Below are 20,535 nucleotides of genomic sequence, written 5' to 3' on the forward strand. Positions count from 1 at the left end.
TGACTGATTTTGATGAGAGTTTGAGTTATTTGAAGACGTCTCATCGCCAAAACGAGCACATTTCTTTTCAGGGGCCTTTTCCATGCGGCTCTCTCGTGTCCACCAGCTTTCGCGTCCCATGACAGCGCCAGGGCCTTCGATAGCTCAGTTGGTAGAGCGGAGGACTGTAGGTGAACAACCGGCCATCCTTAGGTCGCTGGTTCGACTCCGGCTCGAAGGAAGCCATGCTTTTTGGTGGTGTCTTTGTCCGTGTCCAGGCCGACGCCGGGCAAAAATCAGCTTTCCCTGACCGGGAATCGAACCCGGGCCGCGGCGGTGAGAGCGCCGAATCCTAACCACTAGACCACCAGGGAGACATGGGGCTTGAGCTGTACACGAGTGCACCTGAGCTCTTGCTCTGTGCGGGGCAGGCTGCGGGAGACGGCTTCACAGCAGAAACTGTTTATCTAATCAAATCTCACCAAGGGCCGTTGCTCTTTTGAATCAAGATGAAATAATCTAGTTGCCATTGTTTTCAGAACAAAGACACCTACCTAGTGCTTTCTCGTCGTATTCATTTGACTGATTTTGATGAGAGTTTGAGTTATTTGAAGACGTCTCATCGCCAAAACGAGCACATTTCTTTTCAGGGGCCTTTTCCATGCGGCTCTCTCGTGTCCACCAGCTTTCGCGTCCCATGACAGCGCCAGGGCCTTCGATAGCTCAGTTGGTAGAGCGGAGGACTGTAGGTGAACAACCGGCCATCCTTAGGTCGCTGGTTCGACTCCGGCTCGAAGGAAGCCATGCTTTTTGGTGGTGTCTTTGTCCGTGTCCAGGCCGACGCCGGGCAAAAATCAGCTCTCCCTGACCGGGAATCGAACCCGGGCCGCGGCGGTGAGAGCGCCGAATCCTAACCACTAGACCACCAGGGAGACATGGGGCTTGAGCTGTACACGAGTGCACCTGAGCTCTTGCTCTGTGCGGGGCAGGCTGCGGGAGACGGCTTCACAGCAGAAACTGTTTATCTAATCAAATCTCACCAAGGGCCGTTGCTCTTTTGAATCAAGATGAAATAATCTAGTTGCCATTGTTTTCAGAACAAAGACACCTACCTAGTGCTTTCTCGTCGTATTCATTTGACTGATTTTGATGAGAGTTTGAGTTATTTGAAGACGTCTCATCGCCAAAACGAGCACATTTCTTTTCAGGGGCCTTTTCCATGCGGCTCTCTCGTGTCCACCAGCTTTCGCGTCCCATGACAGCGCCAGGGCCTTCGATAGCTCAGTTGGTAGAGCGGAGGACTGTAGGTGAACAACCGGCCATCCTTAGGTCGCTGGTTCGACTCCGGCTCGAAGGAAGCCATGCTTTTTGGTGGTGTCTTTGTCCGTGTCCAGGCCGACGCCGGGCAAAAATCAGCTTTCCCTGACCGGGAATCGAACCCGGGCCGCGGCGGTGAGAGCGCCGAATCCTAACCACTAGACCACCAGGGAGACATGGGGCTTGAGCTGTACACGAGTGCACCTGAGCTCTTGCTCTGTGCGGGGCAGGCTGCGGGAGACGGCTTCACAGCAGAAACTGTTTATCTAATCAAATCTCACCAAGGGCCGTTGCTCTTTTGAATCAAGATGAAATAATCTAGTTGCCATTGTTTTCAGGACAAAGACACCTACCTAGTGCTTTCTCGTCGTATTCATTTGACTGATTTTGATGAGAGTTTGAGTTATTTGAAGACGTCTCATCGCCAAAACGAGCACATTTCTTTTCAGGGGCCTTTTCCATGCGGCTCTCTCGTGTCCACCAGCTTTCGCGTCCCATGACAGCGCCAGGGCCTTCGATAGCTCAGTTGGTAGAGCGGAGGACTGTAGGTGAACAACCGGCCATCCTTAGGTCGCTGGTTCGACTCCGGCTCGAAGGAAGCCATGCTTTTTGGTGGTGTCTTTGTCCGTGTCCAGGCCGACGCCGGGCAAAAATCAGCTTTCCCTGACCGGGAATCGAACCCGGGCCGCGGCGGTGAGAGCGCCGAATCCTAACCACTAGACCACCAGGGAGACATGGGGCTTGAGCTGTACACGAGTGCACCTGAGCTCTTGCTCTGTGCGGGGCAGGCTGCGGGAGACGGCTTCACAGCAGAAACTGTTTATCTAATCAAATCTCACCAAGGGCCGTTGCTCTTTTGAATCAAGATGAAATAATCTAGTTGCCATTGTTTTCAGAACAAAGACACCTACCTAGTGCTTTCTCGTCGTATTCATTTGACTGATTTTGATGAGAGTTTGAGTTATTTGAAGACGTCTCATCGCCAAAACGAGCACATTTCTTTTCAGGGGCCTTTTCCATGCGGCTCTCTCGTGTCCACCAGCTTTCGCGTCCCATGACAGCGCCAGGGCCTTCGATAGCTCAGTTGGTAGAGCGGAGGACTGTAGGTGAACAACCGGCCATCCTTAGGTCGCTGGTTCGACTCCGGCTCGAAGGAAGCCATGCTTTTTGGTGGTGTCTTTGTCCGTGTCCAGGCCGACGCCGGGCAAAAATCAGCTTTCCCTGACCGGGAATCGAACCCGGGCCGCGGCGGTGAGAGCGCCGAATCCTAACCACTAGACCACCAGGGAGACATGGGGCTTGAGCTGTACACGAGTGCACCTGAGCTCTTGCTCTGTGCGGGGCAGGCTGCGGGAGACGGCTTCACAGCAGAAACTGTTTATCTAATCAAATCTCACCAAGGGCCGTTGCTCTTTTGAATCAAGATGAAATAATCTAGTTGCCATTGTTTTCAGAACAAAGACACCTACCTAGTGCTTTCTCGTCGTATTCATTTGACTGATTTTGATGAGAGTTTGAGTTATTTGAAGACGTCTCATCGCCAAAACGAGCACATTTCTTTTCAGGGGCCTTTTCCATGCGGCTCTCTCGTGTCCACCAGCTTTCGCGTCCCATGACAGCGCCAGGGCCTTCGATAGCTCAGTTGGTAGAGCGGAGGACTGTAGGTGAACAACCGGCCATCCTTAGGTCGCTGGTTCGACTCCGGCTCGAAGGAAGCCATGCTTTTTGGTGGTGTCTTTGTCCGTGTCCAGGCCGACGCCGGGCAAAAATCAGCTCTCCCTGACCGGGAATCGAACCCGGGCCGCGGCGGTGAGAGCGCCGAATCCTAACCACTAGACCACCAGGGAGACATGGGGCTTGAGCTGTACACGAGTGCACCTGAGCTCTTGCTCTGTGCGGGGCAGGCTGCGGGAGACGGCTTCACAGCAGAAACTGTTTATCTAATCAAATCTCACCAAGGGCCGTTGCTCTTTTGAATCAAGATGAAATAATCTAGTTGCCATTGTTTTCAGAACAAAGACACCTACCTAGTGCTTTCTCGTCGTATTCATTTGACTGATTTTGATGAGAGTTTGAGTTATTTGAAGACGTCTCATCGCCAAAACGAGCACATTTCTTTTCAGGGGCCTTTTCCATGCGGCTCTCTCGTGTCCACCAGCTTTCGCGTCCCATGACAGCGCCAGGGCCTTCGATAGCTCAGTTGGTAGAGCGGAGGACTGTAGGTGAACAACCGGCCATCCTTAGGTCGCTGGTTCGACTCCGGCTCGAAGGAAGCCATGCTTTTTGGTGGTGTCTTTGTCCGTGTCCAGGCCGACGCCGGGCAAAAATCAGCTTTCCCTGACCGGGAATCGAACCCGGGCCGCGGCGGTGAGAGCGCCGAATCCTAACCACTAGACCACCAGGGAGACATGGGGCTTGAGCTGTACACGAGTGCACCTGAGCTCTTGCTCTGTGCGGGGCAGGCTGCGGGAGACGGCTTCACAGCAGAAACTGTTTATCTAATCAAATCTCACCAAGGGCCGTTGCTCTTTTGAATCAAGATGAAATAATCTAGTTGCCATTGTTTTCAGAACAAAGACACCTACCTAGTGCTTTCTCGTCGTATTCATTTGACTGATTTTGATGAGAGTTTGAGTTATTTGAAGACGTCTCATCGCCAAAACGAGCACATTTCTTTTCAGGGGCCTTTTCCATGCGGCTCTCTCGTGTCCACCAGCTTTCGCGTCCCATGACAGCGCCAGGGCCTTCGATAGCTCAGTTGGTAGAGCGGAGGACTGTAGGTGAACAACCGGCCATCCTTAGGTCGCTGGTTCGACTCCGGCTCGAAGGAAGCCATGCTTTTTGGTGGTGTCTTTGTCCGTGTCCAGGCCGACGCCGGGCAAAAATCAGCTTTCCCTGACCGGGAATCGAACCCGGGCCGCGGCGGTGAGAGCGCCGAATCCTAACCACTAGACCACCAGGGAGACATGGGGCTTGAGCTGTACACGAGTGCACCTGAGCTCTTGCTCTGTGCGGGGCAGGCTGCGGGAGACGGCTTCACAGCAGAAACTGTTTATCTAATCAAATCTCACCAAGGGCCGTTGCTCTTTTGAATCAAGATGAAATAATCTAGTTGCCATTGTTTTCAGAACAAAGACACCTACCTAGTGCTTTCTCGTCGTATTCATTTGACTGATTTTGATGAGAGTTTGAGTTATTTGAAGACGTCTCATCGCCAAAACGAGCACATTTCTTTTCAGGGGCCTTTTCCATGCGGCTCTCTCGTGTCCACCAGCTTTCGCGTCCCATGACAGCGCCAGGGCCTTCGATAGCTCAGTTGGTAGAGCGGAGGACTGTAGGTGAACAACCGGCCATCCTTAGGTCGCTGGTTCGACTCCGGCTCGAAGGAAGCCATGCTTTTTGGTGGTGTCTTTGTCCGTGTCCAGGCCGACGCCGGGCAAAAATCAGCTTTCCCTGACCGGGAATCGAACCCGGGCCGCGGCGGTGAGAGCGCCGAATCCTAACCACTAGACCACCAGGGAGACATGGGGCTTGAGCTGTACACGAGTGCACCTGAGCTCTTGCTCTGTGCGGGGCAGGCTGCGGGAGACGGCTTCACAGCAGAAACTGTTTATCTAATCAAATCTCACCAAGGGCCGTTGCTCTTTTGAATCAAGATGAAATAATCTAGTTGCCATTGTTTTCAGGACAAAGACACCTACCTAGTGCTTTCTCGTCGTATTCATTTGACTGATTTTGATGAGAGTTTGAGTTATTTGAAGACGTCTCATCGCCAAAACGAGCACATTTCTTTTCAGGGGCCTTTTCCATGCGGCTCTCTCGTGTCCACCAGCTTTCGCGTCCCATGACAGCGCCAGGGCCTTCGATAGCTCAGTTGGTAGAGCGGAGGACTGTAGGTGAACAACCGGCCATCCTTAGGTCGCTGGTTCGACTCCGGCTCGAAGGAAGCCATGCTTTTTGGTGGTGTCTTTGTCCGTGTCCAGGCCGACGCCGGGCAAAAATCAGCTTTCCCTGACCGGGAATCGAACCCGGGCCGCGGCGGTGAGAGCGCCGAATCCTAACCACTAGACCACCAGGGAGACATGGGGCTTGAGCTGTACACGAGTGCACCTGAGCTCTTGCTCTGTGCGGGGCAGGCTGCGGGAGACGGCTTCACAGCAGAAACTGTTTATCTAATCAAATCTCACCAAGGGCCGTTGCTCTTTTGAATCAAGATGAAATAATCTAGTTGCCATTGTTTTCAGGACAAAGACACCTACCTAGTGCTTTCTCGTCGTATTCATTTGACTGATTTTGATGAGAGTTTGAGTTATTTGAAGACGTCTCATCGCCAAAACGAGCACATTTCTTTTCAGGGGCCTTTTCCATGCGGCTCTCTCGTGTCCACCAGCTTTCGCGTCCCATGACAGCGCCAGGGCCTTCGATAGCTCAGTTGGTAGAGCGGAGGACTGTAGGTGAACAACCGGCCATCCTTAGGTCGCTGGTTCGACTCCGGCTCGAAGGAAGCCATGCTTTTTGGTGGTGTCTTTGTCCGTGTCCAGGCCGACGCCGGGCAAAAATCAGCTTTCCCTGACCGGGAATCGAACCCGGGCCGCGGCGGTGAGAGCGCCGAATCCTAACCACTAGACCACCAGGGAGACATGGGGCTTGAGCTGTACACGAGTGCACCTGAGCTCTTGCTCTGTGCGGGGCAGGCTGCGGGAGACGGCTTCACAGCAGAAACTGTTTATCTAATCAAATCTCACCAAGGGCCGTTGCTCTTTTGAATCAAGATGAAATAATCTAGTTGCCATTGTTTTCAGAACAAAGACACCTACCTAGTGCTTTCTCGTCGTATTCATTTGACTGATTTTGATGAGAGTTTGAGTTATTTGAAGACGTCTCATCGCCAAAACGAGCACATTTCTTTTCAGGGGCCTTTTCCATGCGGCTCTCTCGTGTCCACCAGCTTTCGCGTCCCATGACAGCGCCAGGGCCTTCGATAGCTCAGTTGGTAGAGCGGAGGACTGTAGGTGAACAACCGGCCATCCTTAGGTCGCTGGTTCGACTCCGGCTCGAAGGAAGCCATGCTTTTTGGTGGTGTCTTTGTCCGTGTCCAGGCCGACGCCGGGCAAAAATCAGCTTTCCCTGACCGGGAATCGAACCCGGGCCGCGGCGGTGAGAGCGCCGAATCCTAACCACTAGACCACCAGGGAGACATGGGGCTTGAGCTGTACACGAGTGCACCTGAGCTCTTGCTCTGTGCGGGGCAGGCTGCGGGAGACGGCTTCACAGCAGAAACTGTTTATCTAATCAAATCTCACCAAGGGCCGTTGCTCTTTTGAATCAAGATGAAATAATCTAGTTGCCATTGTTTTCAGAACAAAGACACCTACCTAGTGCTTTCTCGTCGTATTCATTTGACTGATTTTGATGAGAGTTTGAGTTATTTGAAGACGTCTCATCGCCAAAACGAGCACATTTCTTTTCAGGGGCCTTTTCCATGCGGCTCTCTCGTGTCCACCAGCTTTCGCGTCCCATGACAGCGCCAGGGCCTTCGATAGCTCAGTTGGTAGAGCGGAGGACTGTAGGTGAACAACCGGCCATCCTTAGGTCGCTGGTTCGACTCCGGCTCGAAGGAAGCCATGCTTTTTGGTGGTGTCTTTGTCCGTGTCCAGGCCGACGCCGGGCAAAAATCAGCTTTCCCTGACCGGGAATCGAACCCGGGCCGCGGCGGTGAGAGCGCCGAATCCTAACCACTAGACCACCAGGGAGACATGGGGCTTGAGCTGTACACGGGTGAACCTGAGCTCTTGCTCTGTGCGGGGCAGGCTGCGGGAGACGGCTTCACTGCAGAAACTGTTTATCTAATCAAATCTCACCAAGGGCCGTTGCTCTTTTGAATCAAGATGAAATAATCTAGTTGCCATTGTTTTCAGGACAAAGACACCTACCTAGTGCTTTCTCGTCGTATTCATTTGACTGATTTTGATGAGAGTTTGAGTTATTTGAAGACGTCTCATCGCCAAAACGAGCACATTTCTTTTCAGGGGCCTTTTCCATGCGGCTCTCTCGTGTCCACCAGCTTTCGCGTCCCATGACAGCGCCAGGGCCTTCGATAGCTCAGTTGGTAGAGCGGAGGACTGTAGGTGAACAACCGGCCATCCTTAGGTCGCTGGTTCGACTCCGGCTCGAAGGAAGCCATGCTTTTTGGTGGTGTCTTTGTCCGTGTCCAGGCCGACGCCGGGCAAAAATCAGCTTTCCCTGACCGGGAATCGAACCCGGGCCGCGGCGGTGAGAGCGCCGAATCCTAACCACTAGACCACCAGGGAGACATGGGGCTTGAGCTGTACACGAGTGCACCTGAGCTCTTGCTCTGTGCGGGGCAGGCTGCGGGAGACGGCTTCACAGCAGAAACTGTTTATCTAATCAAATCTCACCAAGGGCCGTTGCTCTTTTGAATCAAGATGAAATAATCTAGTTGCCATTGTTTTCAGGACAAAGACACCTACCTAGTGCTTTCTCGTCGTATTCATTTGACTGATTTTGATGAGAGTTTGAGTTATTTGAAGACGTCTCATCGCCAAAACGAGCACATTTCTTTTCAGGGGCCTTTTCCATGCGGCTCTCTCGTGTCCACCAGCTTTCGCGTCCCATGACAGCGCCAGGGCCTTCGATAGCTCAGTTGGTAGAGCGGAGGACTGTAGGTGAACAACCGGCCATCCTTAGGTCGCTGGTTCGACTCCGGCTCGAAGGAAGCCATGCTTTTTGGTGGTGTCTTTGTCCGTGTCCAGGCCGACGCCGGGCAAAAATCAGCTTTCCCTGACCGGGAATCGAACCCGGGCCGCGGCGGTGAGAGCGCCGAATCCTAACCACTAGACCACCAGGGAGACATGGGGCTTGAGCTGTACACGAGTGCACCTGAGCTCTTGCTCTGTGCGGGGCAGGCTGCGGGAGACGGCTTCACAGCAGAAACTGTTTATCTAATCAAATCTCACCAAGGGCCGTTGCTCTTTTGAATCAAGATGAAATAATCTAGTTGCCATTGTTTTCAGGACAAAGACACCTACCTAGTGCTTTCTCGTCGTATTCATTTGACTGATTTTGATGAGAGTTTGAGTTATTTGAAGACGTCTCATCGCCAAAACGAGCACATTTCTTTTCAGGGGCCTTTTCCATGCGGCTCTCTCGTGTCCACCAGCTTTCGCGTCCCATGACAGCGCCAGGGCCTTCGATAGCTCAGTTGGTAGAGCGGAGGACTGTAGGTGAACAACCGGCCATCCTTAGGTCGCTGGTTCGACTCCGGCTCGAAGGAAGCCATGCTTTTTGGTGGTGTCTTTGTCCGTGTCCAGGCCGACGCCGGGCAAAAATCAGCTTTCCCTGACCGGGAATCGAACCCGGGCCGCGGCGGTGAGAGCGCCGAATCCTAACCACTAGACCACCAGGGAGACATGGGGCTTGAGCTGTACACGAGTGCACCTGAGCTCTTGCTCTGTGCGGGGCAGGCTGCGGGAGACGGCTTCACAGCAGAAACTGTTTATCTAATCAAATCTCACCAAGGGCCGTTGCTCTTTTGAATCAAGATGAAATAATCTAGTTGCCATTGTTTTCAGAACAAAGACACCTACCTAGTGCTTTCTCGTCGTATTCATTTGACTGATTTTGATGAGAGTTTGAGTTATTTGAAGACGTCTCATCGCCAAAACGAGCACATTTCTTTTCAGGGGCCTTTTCCATGCGGCTCTCTCGTGTCCACCAGCTTTCGCGTCCCATGACAGGGCCAGGGCCTTCGATAGCTCAGTTGGTAGAGCGGAGGACTGTAGGTGAACAACCGGCCATCCTTAGGTCGCTGGTTCGACTCCGGCTCGAAGGAAGCCATGCTTTTTGGTGGTGTCTTTGTCCGTGTCCAGGCCGACGCCGGGCAAAAATCAGCTTTCCCTGACCGGGAATCGAACCCGGGCCGCGGCGGTGAGAGCGCCGAATCCTAACCACTAGACCACCAGGGAGACATGGGGCTTGAGCTGTACACGAGTGCATCTGAGCTCTTGCTCTGTGCGGGGCAGGCTGCGGGAGACGGCTTCACAGCAGAAACTGTTTATCTAATCAAATCTCACCAAGGGCCGTTGCTCTTTTGAATCAAGATGAAATAATCTAGTTGCCATTGTTTTCAGGACAAAGACACCTACCTAGTGCTTTCTCGTCGTATTCATTTGACTGATTTTGATGAGAGTTTGAGTTATTTGAAGACGTCTCATCGCCAAAACGAGCACATTTCTTTTCAGGGGCCTTTTCCATGCGGCTCTCTCGTGTCCACCAGCTTTCGCGTCCCATGACAGCGCCAGGGCCTTCGATAGCTCAGTTGGTAGAGCGGAGGACTGTAGGTGAACAACCGGCCATCCTTAGGTCGCTGGTTCGACTCCGGCTCGAAGGAAGCCATGCTTTTTGGTGGTGTCTTTGTCCGTGTCCAGGCCGACGCCGGGCAAAAATCAGCTTTCCCTGACTGGGAATCGAACCCGGGCCGCGGCGGTGAGAGCGCCGAATCCTAACCACTAGACCACCAGGGAGACATGGGGCTTGAGCTGTACACGAGTGCACCTGAGCTCTTGCTCTGTGCGGGGCAGGCTGCGGGAGACGGCTTCACAGCAGAAACTGTTTATCTAATCAAATCTCACCAAGGGCCGTTGCTCTTTTGAATCAAGATGAAATAATCTAGTTGCCATTGTTTTCAGAACAAAGACACCTACCTAGTGCTTTCTCGTCGTATTCATTTGACTGATTTTGATGAGAGTTTGAGTTATTTGAAGACGTCTCATCGCCAAAACGAGCACATTTCTTTTCAGGGGCCTTTTCCATGCGGCTCTCTCGTGTCCACCAGCTTTCGCGTCCCATGACAGCGCCAGGGCCTTCGATAGCTCAGTTGGTAGAGCGGAGGACTGTAGGTGAACAACCGGCCATCCTTAGGTCGCTGGTTCGACTCCGGCTCGAAGGAAGCCATGCTTTTTGGTGGTGTCTTTGTCCGTGTCCAGGCCGACGCCGGGCAAAAATCAGCTTTCCCTGACCGGGAATCGAACCCGGGCCGCGGCGGTGAGAGCGCCGAATCCTAACCACTAGACCACCAGGGAGACATGGGGCTTGAGCTGTACACGGGTGAACCTGAGCTCTTGCTCTGTGCGGGGCAGGCTGCGGGAGACGGCTTCACAGCAGAAACTGTTTATCTAATCAAATCTCACCAAGGGCCGTTGCTCTTTTGAATCAAGATGAAATAATCTAGTTGCCATTGTTTTCAGAACAAAGACACCTACCTAGTGCTTTCTCGTCGTATTCATTTGACTGATTTTGATGAGAGTTTGAGTTATTTGAAGACGTCTCATCGCCAAAACGAGCACATTTCTTTTCAGGGGCCTTTTCCATGCGGCTCTCTCGTGTCCACCAGCTTTCGCGTCCCATGACAGCGCCAGGGCCTTCGATAGCTCAGTTGGTAGAGCGGAGGACTGTAGGTGAACAACCGGCCATCCTTAGGTCGCTGGTTCGACTCCGGCTCGAAGGAAGCCATGCTTTTTGGTGGTGTCTTTGTCCGTGTCCAGGCCGACGCCGGGCAAAAATCAGCTTTCCCTGACCGGGAATCGAACCCGGGCCGCGGCGGTGAGAGCGCCGAATCCTAACCACTAGACCACCAGGGAGACATGGGGCTTGAGCTGTACACGAGTGCACCTGAGCTCTTGCTCTGTGCGGGGCAGGCTGCGGGAGACGGCTTCACAGCAGAAACTGTTTATCTAATCAAATCTCACCAAGGGCCGTTGCTCTTTTGAATCAAGATGAAATAATCTAGTTGCCATTGTTTTCAGAACAAAGACACCTACCTAGTGCTTTCTCGTCGTATTCATTTGACTGATTTTGATGAGAGTTTGAGTTATTTGAAGACGTCTCATCGCCAAAACGAGCACATTTCTTTTCAGGGGCCTTTTCCATGCGGCTCTCTCGTGTCCACCAGCTTTCGCGTCCCATGACAGCGCCAGGGCCTTCGATAGCTCAGTTGGTAGAGCGGAGGACTGTAGGTGAACAACCGGCCATCCTTAGGTCGCTGGTTCGACTCCGGCTCGAAGGAAGCCATGCTTTTTGGTGGTGTCTTTGTCCGTGTCCAGGCCGACGCCGGGCAAAAATCAGCTTTCCCTGACCGGGAATCGAACCCGGGCCGCGGCGGTGAGAGCGCCGAATCCTAACCACTAGACCACCAGGGAGACATGGGGCTTGAGCTGTACACGAGTGCACCTGAGCTCTTGCTCTGTGCGGGGCAGGCTGCGGGAGACGGCTTCACAGCAGAAACTGTTTATCTAATCAAATCTCACCAAGGGCCGTTGCTCTTTTGAATCAAGATGAAATGATCTAGTTGCCATTGTTTTCAGAACAAAGACACCTACCTAGTGCTTTCTCGTCGTATTCATTTGACTGATTTTGATGAGAGTTTGAGTTATTTGAAGACGTCTCATCGCCAAAACGAGCACATTTCTTTTCAGGGGCCTTTTCCATGCGGCTCTCTCGTGTCCACCAGCTTTCGCGTCCCATGACAGCGCCAGGGCCTTCGATGGCGGTACCCGCAGGCGGAAGATCTGTATCTGGCGTCCAACGGCGTGTCTAGCTCAATCTTTCGCTCCATCTTTCAAGCCCAATCAAATGTCAAGTTCAAGGTTTTGGCATCCAATCGATGTCCTTCGTCAATCTTTCCCTCGTCACTCTACTGCCATCCAATCAATCGATGTGCGTAATCCATCTTTTCGCTACCCGCCAGCCAATTAAATTGCGAGAACAATGTTTTGCAATCCAATCAAACATGAGCATTTTCAATCTTTCCCTCGCGGCCTTCGTCGCTCTGCTCTACGTCATCCACCGTTGACAATCCCATGTTGCCTCAGTCCTCTCAGGGTCAAAAGTTCATGTGTCAATGTCAACACCAGTTGCGGAAAGTTGGCTAACGTCAGGAGAATTGATACATCAGGTGTTGTACATCTTTTTTTTATCAAATGCAGATAGTTCGAATGTTTCAATAGCTAACGGACAGTAAATATTGAGGTAGACCTCTTATTTTGTCAAAGAGGTAAGTTAGCATAAACGCTAGCATAAACGCTAGCTAGCCACCACTGTTAGAGGTAGGAGCTAAGTTAGCATAAACGCTAGCATAAACGCTAGCTAGCCACCACTGTTGGCGGTGAAAAATTGGCGGTGAAAAAATATTTTTACCGATATGTCACTTGAAATCACACAAATTCGATTAGTTTAAGATAATATGTATGAGATGTGATGCTTTCTATACACACTTGTAGTTAATAGGTGGTATTATTCAGATATATCTCTTATTTTGTCAAAGAAGCCAGTTAGCATAGACGCTAGCCACCACTGCTGGCGGTGAAAACATTTTTAGCGCTATTAGTTATGACAGCGTCACTTGAAATCACATACATTTGAATATTTTAGGATAAACGTGCAATATCTGAGATGTGATGCATTCTATAAACACTTGTAGCTAATAGGAAGTGGCCGGTCAGAATGGCTAGATGTATGGTTTCTGTAAACACAAACACTTGTAGCTAATGGGAAGTGTCCGTTCAGAGTGGCTAGTCCAGGGTCAGAGGTTATTGACAAGTGCTCCTACATCAACCGCAAACCGAGAGGGTTCATTAAGATATAGTGAGAGTTTCTCCAACGTATTTATTGGGTTAGATTCCCCTCAATTAATTGTAGTGCAGCCTTCAGTTTTTAAAATTTCTCTCATCTCTCCCTGGGGATACTATACCCTAGGTAACAGAGGGTAGGAGGGCAGAGATGATGATCACTGTTGAATAAACAGGAGAATTGTGTTGATTGTTCCTGTTGTTTATAACAATAAGAGTGACACAGGCTATGGTACTCTGCATCATGTCATTCAGCAGACCAACATGGCATCAGGAAAGCCACTCAAGTCACACAAAGCCATGAGTGACAGGGACTGGCTTGATCGCCTGGAGCTATTTGCCACCTCAGGAGTGTGGCCATCTGGTGGGGGAAATAGACCTGCTCCCCGACAAAAAAGATGGCATGTCATGTACCAGAAGGTAAATGATACAGCTTCATTGTATATAAAATAAAATTGTTTATGGTATTCCATGTTATTTGTGTGTACAAATAGTCATAGGCATGCATAATATTGTTGTTATGCTTACAGATAGAAAAGTGCCCTCGGCTTTCCAAGGGACAGGCCACGCTTTGGAGCACACACGCATGCTCGTGTGGATTTCATAAGGTGCGGTGGCACCATCAATTATCCAACAGTTCTAAAAAAGCATTAGACAGGATGGAGAAAATACTAGTGTTAACTATTCTTTTTGTTTGTCTGTCTGGTATGTCTCAATACACATATAACAGAGTCATCCTCCAAAAGTGGATGCCCCCCCTGGCCAGGGCAAGCCCACACCCACACCCTCTACCCCTGCTACACCCACACCACCATCTTCCTCCACGAGCCCGGCAGATACCCCCATTCCCACACCCTCCACCCCAAGGAACAGTGAGCTGTCCAGTCCTGCCAAAAGGCCGAGGCTGACATTATCCATGGTTAGCAGCATATTGTTACATACATACATACATACATACATATATTTCTGGTTAAGTGGTGCAGGTTTTACAACCAGACATTCTACATGAGGTTGACGATGACCAACCCTTTGTTAACAGTTTGAAAAGCAGAGATTTGGGGGATCACATGTTGCCATACCAAATTTGTCTGTGCAGAGGAAAATCCGTCAGGTAATAAACTAGCTTTATTTAATTGAAAAATAAATATATGTAAATTAAATAGACATGTAGTACACAACTCTATTTCATTCAAATTCTACACAGTAATATTATTTCATTTATAGACTCCACAGGTTCCACAGACACAGTCCCACAACACAAGTCCCACAGTCTCATGCCCACCCGCTGCTCCTCAAACTGCCCATCGGCCCATCATCGAGCCGACCTCATTCTTCCTTCCACCAGCAACACGGACCACAGTAAGATGCCATGAAAAATGTACACATGGCATTATCAATCAATGCTTTCTCTGTTTCTTAAACTTGTTTTCTCAATTTAGCCAGAACCAGCGGACCTGCCATTACTATGGCCACAGACCATGCCCCAACAGGACCGCAAGTGGGTAGCAGATGCACTTTTTAGGGTGGGTGCAAAGGGGAAACTGGAGCTGAGAGACCACCTGGACCTGTGGTACCATCCACCTCGACCAGCTACCCTGTACCATCAGGCTCCAACACCTGACCGATTCTTTGCCCAAAGGCTGCTGGTTTGGATGCCCTACAGGATCTGGAGAGTACGGCTGCAGTGTACTAACCCTAACTGCACTGGGCATCAGCTGTGTGGCGGCGGTCTGCACAGGAGAGTTCGTCAGGTGCTGGATATCGACAGCTACTACAATATGGTTACTGAAACCTTGATTTGTAGTAAGTGTCGAACCAGCTACTTGTCCTGGGGTCATGCTGTGCTGCAGCAATTGGACCGGGCCCATCGTTCTGAGTTCAGAATCATCCTGACACGCAAGTAATAGTCTTTGCCATTCTATCCACTTATGTCTGAGGAAATACTTTTGCAGGCTTTCGTTGGGATTTGGTGTATTAGAAAATATAAATATTAGAAAATATGTTTTTTTTCAATTGTTTTTTCTAAGGCATGCCTGTGACATCAGGGTCATCCGCTTGCTGCGTGAGAGGGGCCAAGGGAATGGACCTGTTAGGGTAGTGAATCAGCTGGAGGAGAGTCATAGTGAGGAGTATCTGGAGCGCATGAACCGCTTTACTTCAGAGGGTGCTGCGTTCCTGAACAACCTTGGCCTGCAACCAGTGACCTGGCAAAATCCTCCACCACTTGTGCCAGTACCAACCTACAAATGGCTCCTCACTGTTTACAGCCAAGATATTCTTGCCAGGCTGGAAGACATCAAAGCTTCCCTGACATCCACCTATGGCTCCATTCTTAAAATGGACTCCACTAAGAAGGTCAGAGTTGTTTTTGTTGCTGTTATTTGTCATGTATTGTTGAACCAAGAAAATGTTATGTAGAATTTTACAATGTTAATTATTTATGTACTGTACGATCTCTTTCAGATCACAAAGAAACTGAGTGGGCCTGCCAAGGGCACAGCACAGTGGCTGACATCCGTTGGAAATGAGATAGGTCAAATACTTATCAGTGTTCTGACCGCGGATGAAGGCGCTGGGCTGGACCAAATGGCTGCAGGACTGGTGGAGAGATATCGGCGGGCAGGTGTTGCTCCTCCTGCCGTCTTGTACGTGGACTGCCACTGCTGTAAGGAAGCAGGAGATACCAAGCTGAAACAGCGGTTCAGTGGCTGGCCAGATGTGATGGTTCGCCTTGACATCTGGCATTACATTCGACGTCTGGCAGGTGGGTGTACCACTGATGCACACCAACTGTACCCCATCTTCATGTCAAGGCTGTCCTCGTGCATATTTGAGTGGGATGCAGGAGACCTTTGCCTGCTAAGAAGAGCAAAGAGGGCGGAGTTGATCAGCCAAGGATGGCCTACAATGCCAGATCAAGAGGTGGACCATCACATCACAAAGACGGAGCTGGCCTTACATTGCCGGAGGAGAACACGGGGGACAGAGACGACGGTCAACCTCATTGGTGGACTGCTTGGAGAGCTCTTGAGTGGCAAGGGGACTGATGCTCTTGGAGTGCCACTGCTTGATCCTGTGCGGATGCCAGGCATTTGGCAGATCCAGAAGAGGCATGTCTCGTGCATTCAAGACCCTCCAAATATCCAGCTTTACACCGAAACTGGAGAGCTCCACAAGGGTGGCATGGTTCTAAAGACCTACAGGTGTGCCCGAGGTTCCACATCTTTGGAATCATTTCATTGTCACCTGCACAGATTTATTCCAGGTTTGTCTTTGCAGAATACTGTATGGTTATAATTTGTTTAGGTCTTTATTTTATTGTTATTGGACATTTATAAATAAAATGTATTGTTTTTTGTTTGTTTTCTTTGTTTTCTCAGGCAACAGCGCAAACAGCCTCAACTTCCAGCTCTATCTGCTGGAAGGTCTGTTTCGCTGGAACAAAGACCGGGCTAAAGCTGCAGTGAGGGACCGTAGTCCATTCCTGCGTGCCTACTCTGGGGAGCTGGTGCATGCAGTCAATGACAACTACGGGAAGTTGTTCGGCACAAAACTGGTGCCTGGATTCACTCCACCAGGAACCTACACAGGTAAAGTAGATGGTTCTTTAAAGTGTCAATTAAATGTCATGATATTAATGAAAAGTTGATTACGTTGCATTGTTGACAGTTGTTTTTTATTTCAAAGAACACAGATTTTACATATTTTTATCATCCTTCAATTTGTCTCCTATTTCAATATCTCTTCAGGGGAGTTGATTGGAGTGAATTACTTATACAGGCAAAACAACGAGGTCCTGGAGGACATGGCTCCAGAATCGGACAGGACCACACAGTTGTTGGAGGAGATCACAGAGGAGGATCAAGGGGAGCAGGATGAGGGATTCGTCGATACGCTTGGAGAGGAAGGCATTGTACAAAATCTAGTGGAGCCTTCAACAACGGCCAGTGCCATACCTTCTTCTGGGGCACTCCTGTCCACTCACCTGCCCGCTCACCAGCTGTTGTCAGCTGCATCCTCCGTGCCCTCCTCTGCAGCCAGTGCGTCTCAGTCTGCACTCCTCTCCACTCACCTGCTGCCGTCAGCTGCATCCTCCGTGCCCTCCTCTGCAGCCAGTGCGTCTCAGTCTGCACTCCTCTCCACTCACCTGCTGTCGCCAGCTGCATCCTCCGTGCCCTCCTCTGCAGCCAGTGCCCAGTCGTCTCAGTCTGCACTCCTCTCCACTCACCTGCTGTCGCCAGCTGCATCCTCCGTGCCCTCCTCTGCAGCCAGTGCCCAGTCGTCTCAGTCTGCACTCCTCTCCACTCACCTGCTGTCGCCAGCTGCATCCTCCGTGCCCTCCTCTGCAGCCAGTGCCCAGTCGTATCAGTCTGCACTCCTCTCCACTCACCTGCTGTCGCCAGCTGCATCCTCCGTGCCCTCCTCTGCAGCCAGTGCCCAGTCGTCTCAGTCTGCACTCCTCTCCACTCACCTGCTGTCGCCAGCTGCATCCTCCGTGCCCTCCTCTGCAGCCAGTGCCCAGTCGTCTCAGTCTGCACTCCTCTCCACTCACCTGCTGTCGCCAGCTGCATCCTCCGTGCCCTCCTCTGCAGCCAGTGCCCAGTCGTATCAGTCTGCACTCCTCTCCACTCACCTGCTGCCGCCAGCTGCATCCTCCGTGCCCTCCTCTGCAGCCAGTGCGTCTCAGTCTGCACTCCTCTCCACTCACCTGCTGTCGCCAGCTGCATCCTCCGTGCCCTCCTCTGCAGCCAGTGCCCAGTCGTATCAGTCTGCACTCCTCTCCACTCACCTGCTGCCGCCAGCTGCATCCTCCGTGCCCTCCTCTGCAGCCAGTGCGTCTCAGTCTGCACTCCTCTCCACTCACCTGCTGCCGTCAGCTGCATCCTCCGTGCCCTCCTCTGCAGCCAGTGCGTCTCAGTCTGCACTCCTCTCCACTCACCTGCTGTCGCCAGCTGCATCCTCCGTGCCCTCCTCTGCAGCCAGTGCCCAGTCGTCTCAGTCTGCACTCCTCTCCACTCACCTGCTGTCGCCAGCTGCATCCTCCGTGCCCTCCTCTGCAGCCAGTGCCCAGTCGTCTCAGTCTGCACTCCTCTCCACTCACCTGCTGTCGCCAGCTGCATCCTCCGTGCCCTCCTCTGCAGCCAGTGCCCAGTCGTATCAGTCTGCACTCCTCTCCACTCACCTGCTGTCGCCAGCTGCATCCTCCGTGCCCTCCTCTGCAGCCAGTGCCCAGTCGTATCAGTCTGCACTCCTCTCCACTCACCTGCTGCCGCCAGCTGCATCCTCCGTGCCCTCCTCTGCAGCCAGTGCGTCTCAGTCTGCACTCCTCTCCACTCACCTGCTGCCGCCAGCTGCATCCTCCGTGCCCTCCTCTGCAGCCAGTGCCCAGTCTGTTCCTGGTATGGACAAGGTGGACGCGTTGGCAGAGTACTTGGTGGAACTGCGCAGTCAGACAGGTTTAACACTCAACAGCCAGCAAGTGGCCACCATCCATGGTCTGTGGGACAACCTGGAAAGCTTCGACAAGGACAGGGTGGTATATGCAGCACGGCATCAAGACCGACTAGTCACTGGCCGTTATAGGTCACCTAAAAAGAAGGGTGTCTTCACACCAGGCGTAGACAGCACGAAAAGGTGTGTGCTCGGCTCCACAGGGTCTCCATCACAATGGCCCGACTGTTGCCGGCTTGTAGAGTTGATATTTATACGGCTGTGTGACCTCTACCGATCTCCTAAAAAACAGGGCACCGTTTCACTTTCAAGATGGGATCTGATCCTGAGAGACTACAGGCGAATCAGGCAACTGATTCTTGGCAGTAGTCAAATCATGAAGGACACAACTCTGCAGCTGGTTGAAGTCAACAAGCGGACCCTGATAACGTGGCACAATCAGCGATTAAAGGGTCAGGAGTTGTCAGTTCTCGTACAAGGACTGCAGCTACCTGTGGCAAGACCTGTTGCAGGGCAGGCTCTCGCACCTGCAAAAGAGCAGTCTGTCGTGGCTCCAACTTACGGCCACCAGCTGCACACTTACCAATTGCCACTCAACACAGCAGGTCAGGCAAAGACTAAATTTAAAAAGATTCTGCCCTCAGCTACCTCTGCCTCAACTACCTCTGCCACCTTTGTCCATCAGTTGCCTTGTCTACAGCCCAAGCCAGCCCAGCCAGTTTGTGGGACACCCATTTTTTCGCTGCCCTCTGCTGCCCCATTGGCCCACCCACCTGCATGCACTCAGCAAACACCCACCCTTCCACCTGCTGACACAAAACGCCAGTATACACGGACTGTGACCTCAAATGCATGTCGTAAATGTGGCCAGTTTCGCACTGTGGAAACTGGCCACAGTCAGTATAAAGGCAAAATATATTGCCCAAACACTGAGCCAGTTACAAAAGAGGAGTGGCTACAACGTATGAGGATATTGAAGTAACTTATTACGTTAATATTAATAAATGTTTTGTTTTATTACCATCCAGTGGTAATAGTTTTGCCTAGATTGATGATGCGCAAAAAGCGATGGGACCAACTTGACTGTACAGTATAAATCTTTATATCTTTATAAATCTAAAATCTTTTATTATTTTGGTACCTTTTCAGTCAGTCAATCAGAAGCTATGGGATCCACTTGACTGTACAGTATAGTCCTATTTATCTGTGGTTATTGTTGGTCTCATATTTAATATCTTTATAATATGTTTAATAATCTAAATTTATTATTCTGGTACCTTTTCAGTCAGTCAGTCAGTCGATCAGAAAGTAATCACTGACCAAATGACCTGACCTAATTGCCTTTTTGCCTAGAAAATGTGAAATGTTGGTCATGATGTTGTGTGAATAAATATATTTCCTTGTGGAATTGATTACGCTGTGTTGTATTCATTTACAGTATGTTCTAGAAGCACTTATGATGTCAAGAAGCTGCTTGTAGTTTGAATGATACATTACAATTACAGTACGGTGTGAATCATATCCCCATATTAACATAAAGGACACAATTGCATAAGTAAATGCCTTTAAATTGACAAATGAGACATTACAATTACAATATGGTACAATATGGTATGAATAATACCCCAAAATTAACATATAGGACACAATTGCATAAGTAAATGCCTTTAAATGTACATATATTTTAATTTTGGACAGAGTTTTTAATAATTTACTTCAAAAATATCAAAACTTTATGAAAAGATAAGGAATCGGTTGTAAAACAAGCACATTTGAAAAAGAAATCTGTTTTATTTTTTCTGCTTTGAGCTGGATTCGAACCTGCGATTCACTGGAGTTTCTTCCCTTTTCTTCCCCCTTTCTTCCCCTTTCTTCCCCTTCTTCCCCTTCTTATACGGACAAATGTTCCCCAGCTTTGGCGGAGTTGGTAGAGCGGAGGACTGTAGGTGAACAACCGGCCATCCTTAGGTCGCTGGTTCGACTCCGGCTCGAAGGAAGCCATGCTTTTTGGTGGTGTCTTTGTCCGTGTCCAGGCCGACGCCGGGCAAAAATCAGCTTTCCCTGACCGGGAATCGAACCCGGGCCGCGGCGGTGAGAGCGCCGAATCCTAACCACTAGACCACCAGGGAGACATGGGGCTTGA

At 50.8% G+C, this 20,535-nt stretch overlaps 40 non-coding genes across 40 annotated transcripts; 21 read left to right on the forward strand and 19 right to left on the reverse strand.

Annotated features, from left to right (window-relative positions):
- The first annotated feature begins 133 nt into the window (after positions 1 to 133).
- Positions 134 to 220, forward strand: trnay-gua (transfer RNA tyrosine (anticodon GUA)). Its single transcript is given in 2 exon segments — positions 134 to 170; positions 185 to 220. It is a non-coding gene; the product is annotated as a tRNA-Tyr (tRNA).
- Positions 221 to 281: 61 nt separating this feature from the next.
- Positions 282 to 353, reverse strand: trnae-cuc (transfer RNA glutamic acid (anticodon CUC)). The gene has a single exon. It is a non-coding gene; the product is annotated as a tRNA-Glu (tRNA).
- A 338-nt stretch (positions 354 to 691) lies between these two features.
- Positions 692 to 778, forward strand: trnay-gua (transfer RNA tyrosine (anticodon GUA)). Its single transcript is given in 2 exon segments — positions 692 to 728; positions 743 to 778. It is a non-coding gene; the product is annotated as a tRNA-Tyr (tRNA).
- Positions 779 to 1,249: 471 nt separating this feature from the next.
- On the forward strand, positions 1,250 to 1,336 carry trnay-gua (transfer RNA tyrosine (anticodon GUA)). The gene is given in 2 exon segments: positions 1,250 to 1,286; positions 1,301 to 1,336. It is a non-coding gene; the product is annotated as a tRNA-Tyr (tRNA).
- Positions 1,337 to 1,397: 61 nt separating this feature from the next.
- trnae-cuc (transfer RNA glutamic acid (anticodon CUC)) lies at positions 1,398 to 1,469 on the reverse strand. The gene has a single exon. It is a non-coding gene; the product is annotated as a tRNA-Glu (tRNA).
- Positions 1,470 to 1,807: 338 nt separating this feature from the next.
- Positions 1,808 to 1,894, forward strand: trnay-gua (transfer RNA tyrosine (anticodon GUA)). The gene is given in 2 exon segments: positions 1,808 to 1,844; positions 1,859 to 1,894. It is a non-coding gene; the product is annotated as a tRNA-Tyr (tRNA).
- A 61-nt stretch (positions 1,895 to 1,955) lies between these two features.
- On the reverse strand, positions 1,956 to 2,027 carry trnae-cuc (transfer RNA glutamic acid (anticodon CUC)). The gene has a single exon. It is a non-coding gene; the product is annotated as a tRNA-Glu (tRNA).
- Positions 2,028 to 2,365: 338 nt separating this feature from the next.
- On the forward strand, positions 2,366 to 2,452 carry trnay-gua (transfer RNA tyrosine (anticodon GUA)). The gene is given in 2 exon segments: positions 2,366 to 2,402; positions 2,417 to 2,452. It is a non-coding gene; the product is annotated as a tRNA-Tyr (tRNA).
- A 61-nt stretch (positions 2,453 to 2,513) lies between these two features.
- Positions 2,514 to 2,585, reverse strand: trnae-cuc (transfer RNA glutamic acid (anticodon CUC)). The gene has a single exon. It is a non-coding gene; the product is annotated as a tRNA-Glu (tRNA).
- A 338-nt stretch (positions 2,586 to 2,923) lies between these two features.
- On the forward strand, positions 2,924 to 3,010 carry trnay-gua (transfer RNA tyrosine (anticodon GUA)). The gene is given in 2 exon segments: positions 2,924 to 2,960; positions 2,975 to 3,010. It is a non-coding gene; the product is annotated as a tRNA-Tyr (tRNA).
- Positions 3,011 to 3,481: 471 nt separating this feature from the next.
- On the forward strand, positions 3,482 to 3,568 carry trnay-gua (transfer RNA tyrosine (anticodon GUA)). Its single transcript is given in 2 exon segments — positions 3,482 to 3,518; positions 3,533 to 3,568. It is a non-coding gene; the product is annotated as a tRNA-Tyr (tRNA).
- A 61-nt stretch (positions 3,569 to 3,629) lies between these two features.
- trnae-cuc (transfer RNA glutamic acid (anticodon CUC)) lies at positions 3,630 to 3,701 on the reverse strand. Its single transcript has one exon. It is a non-coding gene; the product is annotated as a tRNA-Glu (tRNA).
- A 338-nt stretch (positions 3,702 to 4,039) lies between these two features.
- trnay-gua (transfer RNA tyrosine (anticodon GUA)) lies at positions 4,040 to 4,126 on the forward strand. Its single transcript is given in 2 exon segments — positions 4,040 to 4,076; positions 4,091 to 4,126. It is a non-coding gene; the product is annotated as a tRNA-Tyr (tRNA).
- A 61-nt stretch (positions 4,127 to 4,187) lies between these two features.
- trnae-cuc (transfer RNA glutamic acid (anticodon CUC)) lies at positions 4,188 to 4,259 on the reverse strand. The gene has a single exon. It is a non-coding gene; the product is annotated as a tRNA-Glu (tRNA).
- A 338-nt stretch (positions 4,260 to 4,597) lies between these two features.
- Positions 4,598 to 4,684, forward strand: trnay-gua (transfer RNA tyrosine (anticodon GUA)). The gene is given in 2 exon segments: positions 4,598 to 4,634; positions 4,649 to 4,684. It is a non-coding gene; the product is annotated as a tRNA-Tyr (tRNA).
- A 61-nt stretch (positions 4,685 to 4,745) lies between these two features.
- trnae-cuc (transfer RNA glutamic acid (anticodon CUC)) lies at positions 4,746 to 4,817 on the reverse strand. The gene has a single exon. It is a non-coding gene; the product is annotated as a tRNA-Glu (tRNA).
- A 338-nt stretch (positions 4,818 to 5,155) lies between these two features.
- trnay-gua (transfer RNA tyrosine (anticodon GUA)) lies at positions 5,156 to 5,242 on the forward strand. Its single transcript is given in 2 exon segments — positions 5,156 to 5,192; positions 5,207 to 5,242. It is a non-coding gene; the product is annotated as a tRNA-Tyr (tRNA).
- Positions 5,243 to 5,303: 61 nt separating this feature from the next.
- Positions 5,304 to 5,375, reverse strand: trnae-cuc (transfer RNA glutamic acid (anticodon CUC)). Its single transcript has one exon. It is a non-coding gene; the product is annotated as a tRNA-Glu (tRNA).
- Positions 5,376 to 5,713: 338 nt separating this feature from the next.
- Positions 5,714 to 5,800, forward strand: trnay-gua (transfer RNA tyrosine (anticodon GUA)). Its single transcript is given in 2 exon segments — positions 5,714 to 5,750; positions 5,765 to 5,800. It is a non-coding gene; the product is annotated as a tRNA-Tyr (tRNA).
- Positions 5,801 to 5,861: 61 nt separating this feature from the next.
- On the reverse strand, positions 5,862 to 5,933 carry trnae-cuc (transfer RNA glutamic acid (anticodon CUC)). Its single transcript has one exon. It is a non-coding gene; the product is annotated as a tRNA-Glu (tRNA).
- Positions 5,934 to 6,271: 338 nt separating this feature from the next.
- trnay-gua (transfer RNA tyrosine (anticodon GUA)) lies at positions 6,272 to 6,358 on the forward strand. Its single transcript is given in 2 exon segments — positions 6,272 to 6,308; positions 6,323 to 6,358. It is a non-coding gene; the product is annotated as a tRNA-Tyr (tRNA).
- Positions 6,359 to 6,419: 61 nt separating this feature from the next.
- trnae-cuc (transfer RNA glutamic acid (anticodon CUC)) lies at positions 6,420 to 6,491 on the reverse strand. The gene has a single exon. It is a non-coding gene; the product is annotated as a tRNA-Glu (tRNA).
- Positions 6,492 to 6,829: 338 nt separating this feature from the next.
- Positions 6,830 to 6,916, forward strand: trnay-gua (transfer RNA tyrosine (anticodon GUA)). Its single transcript is given in 2 exon segments — positions 6,830 to 6,866; positions 6,881 to 6,916. It is a non-coding gene; the product is annotated as a tRNA-Tyr (tRNA).
- Positions 6,917 to 6,977: 61 nt separating this feature from the next.
- Positions 6,978 to 7,049, reverse strand: trnae-cuc (transfer RNA glutamic acid (anticodon CUC)). Its single transcript has one exon. It is a non-coding gene; the product is annotated as a tRNA-Glu (tRNA).
- A 338-nt stretch (positions 7,050 to 7,387) lies between these two features.
- Positions 7,388 to 7,474, forward strand: trnay-gua (transfer RNA tyrosine (anticodon GUA)). Its single transcript is given in 2 exon segments — positions 7,388 to 7,424; positions 7,439 to 7,474. It is a non-coding gene; the product is annotated as a tRNA-Tyr (tRNA).
- Positions 7,475 to 7,535: 61 nt separating this feature from the next.
- trnae-cuc (transfer RNA glutamic acid (anticodon CUC)) lies at positions 7,536 to 7,607 on the reverse strand. The gene has a single exon. It is a non-coding gene; the product is annotated as a tRNA-Glu (tRNA).
- Positions 7,608 to 7,945: 338 nt separating this feature from the next.
- Positions 7,946 to 8,032, forward strand: trnay-gua (transfer RNA tyrosine (anticodon GUA)). Its single transcript is given in 2 exon segments — positions 7,946 to 7,982; positions 7,997 to 8,032. It is a non-coding gene; the product is annotated as a tRNA-Tyr (tRNA).
- Positions 8,033 to 8,093: 61 nt separating this feature from the next.
- Positions 8,094 to 8,165, reverse strand: trnae-cuc (transfer RNA glutamic acid (anticodon CUC)). Its single transcript has one exon. It is a non-coding gene; the product is annotated as a tRNA-Glu (tRNA).
- A 338-nt stretch (positions 8,166 to 8,503) lies between these two features.
- trnay-gua (transfer RNA tyrosine (anticodon GUA)) lies at positions 8,504 to 8,590 on the forward strand. The gene is given in 2 exon segments: positions 8,504 to 8,540; positions 8,555 to 8,590. It is a non-coding gene; the product is annotated as a tRNA-Tyr (tRNA).
- A 61-nt stretch (positions 8,591 to 8,651) lies between these two features.
- trnae-cuc (transfer RNA glutamic acid (anticodon CUC)) lies at positions 8,652 to 8,723 on the reverse strand. The gene has a single exon. It is a non-coding gene; the product is annotated as a tRNA-Glu (tRNA).
- A 338-nt stretch (positions 8,724 to 9,061) lies between these two features.
- On the forward strand, positions 9,062 to 9,148 carry trnay-gua (transfer RNA tyrosine (anticodon GUA)). The gene is given in 2 exon segments: positions 9,062 to 9,098; positions 9,113 to 9,148. It is a non-coding gene; the product is annotated as a tRNA-Tyr (tRNA).
- A 61-nt stretch (positions 9,149 to 9,209) lies between these two features.
- On the reverse strand, positions 9,210 to 9,281 carry trnae-cuc (transfer RNA glutamic acid (anticodon CUC)). The gene has a single exon. It is a non-coding gene; the product is annotated as a tRNA-Glu (tRNA).
- Positions 9,282 to 9,619: 338 nt separating this feature from the next.
- On the forward strand, positions 9,620 to 9,706 carry trnay-gua (transfer RNA tyrosine (anticodon GUA)). The gene is given in 2 exon segments: positions 9,620 to 9,656; positions 9,671 to 9,706. It is a non-coding gene; the product is annotated as a tRNA-Tyr (tRNA).
- A 471-nt stretch (positions 9,707 to 10,177) lies between these two features.
- On the forward strand, positions 10,178 to 10,264 carry trnay-gua (transfer RNA tyrosine (anticodon GUA)). The gene is given in 2 exon segments: positions 10,178 to 10,214; positions 10,229 to 10,264. It is a non-coding gene; the product is annotated as a tRNA-Tyr (tRNA).
- A 61-nt stretch (positions 10,265 to 10,325) lies between these two features.
- trnae-cuc (transfer RNA glutamic acid (anticodon CUC)) lies at positions 10,326 to 10,397 on the reverse strand. Its single transcript has one exon. It is a non-coding gene; the product is annotated as a tRNA-Glu (tRNA).
- A 338-nt stretch (positions 10,398 to 10,735) lies between these two features.
- trnay-gua (transfer RNA tyrosine (anticodon GUA)) lies at positions 10,736 to 10,822 on the forward strand. The gene is given in 2 exon segments: positions 10,736 to 10,772; positions 10,787 to 10,822. It is a non-coding gene; the product is annotated as a tRNA-Tyr (tRNA).
- A 61-nt stretch (positions 10,823 to 10,883) lies between these two features.
- trnae-cuc (transfer RNA glutamic acid (anticodon CUC)) lies at positions 10,884 to 10,955 on the reverse strand. The gene has a single exon. It is a non-coding gene; the product is annotated as a tRNA-Glu (tRNA).
- Positions 10,956 to 11,293: 338 nt separating this feature from the next.
- On the forward strand, positions 11,294 to 11,380 carry trnay-gua (transfer RNA tyrosine (anticodon GUA)). Its single transcript is given in 2 exon segments — positions 11,294 to 11,330; positions 11,345 to 11,380. It is a non-coding gene; the product is annotated as a tRNA-Tyr (tRNA).
- A 61-nt stretch (positions 11,381 to 11,441) lies between these two features.
- On the reverse strand, positions 11,442 to 11,513 carry trnae-cuc (transfer RNA glutamic acid (anticodon CUC)). Its single transcript has one exon. It is a non-coding gene; the product is annotated as a tRNA-Glu (tRNA).
- Positions 11,514 to 20,449: 8,936 nt separating this feature from the next.
- trnae-cuc (transfer RNA glutamic acid (anticodon CUC)) lies at positions 20,450 to 20,521 on the reverse strand. Its single transcript has one exon. It is a non-coding gene; the product is annotated as a tRNA-Glu (tRNA).
- Between the last annotated feature and the right edge of the window lie 14 nt (positions 20,522 to 20,535).

Source organism: Sardina pilchardus, chromosome 6, assembly GCF_963854185.1.
Source record: "Sardina pilchardus chromosome 6, fSarPil1.1, whole genome shotgun sequence".
NCBI lineage: Eukaryota > Metazoa > Chordata > Actinopteri > Clupeiformes > Clupeidae > Sardina > Sardina pilchardus.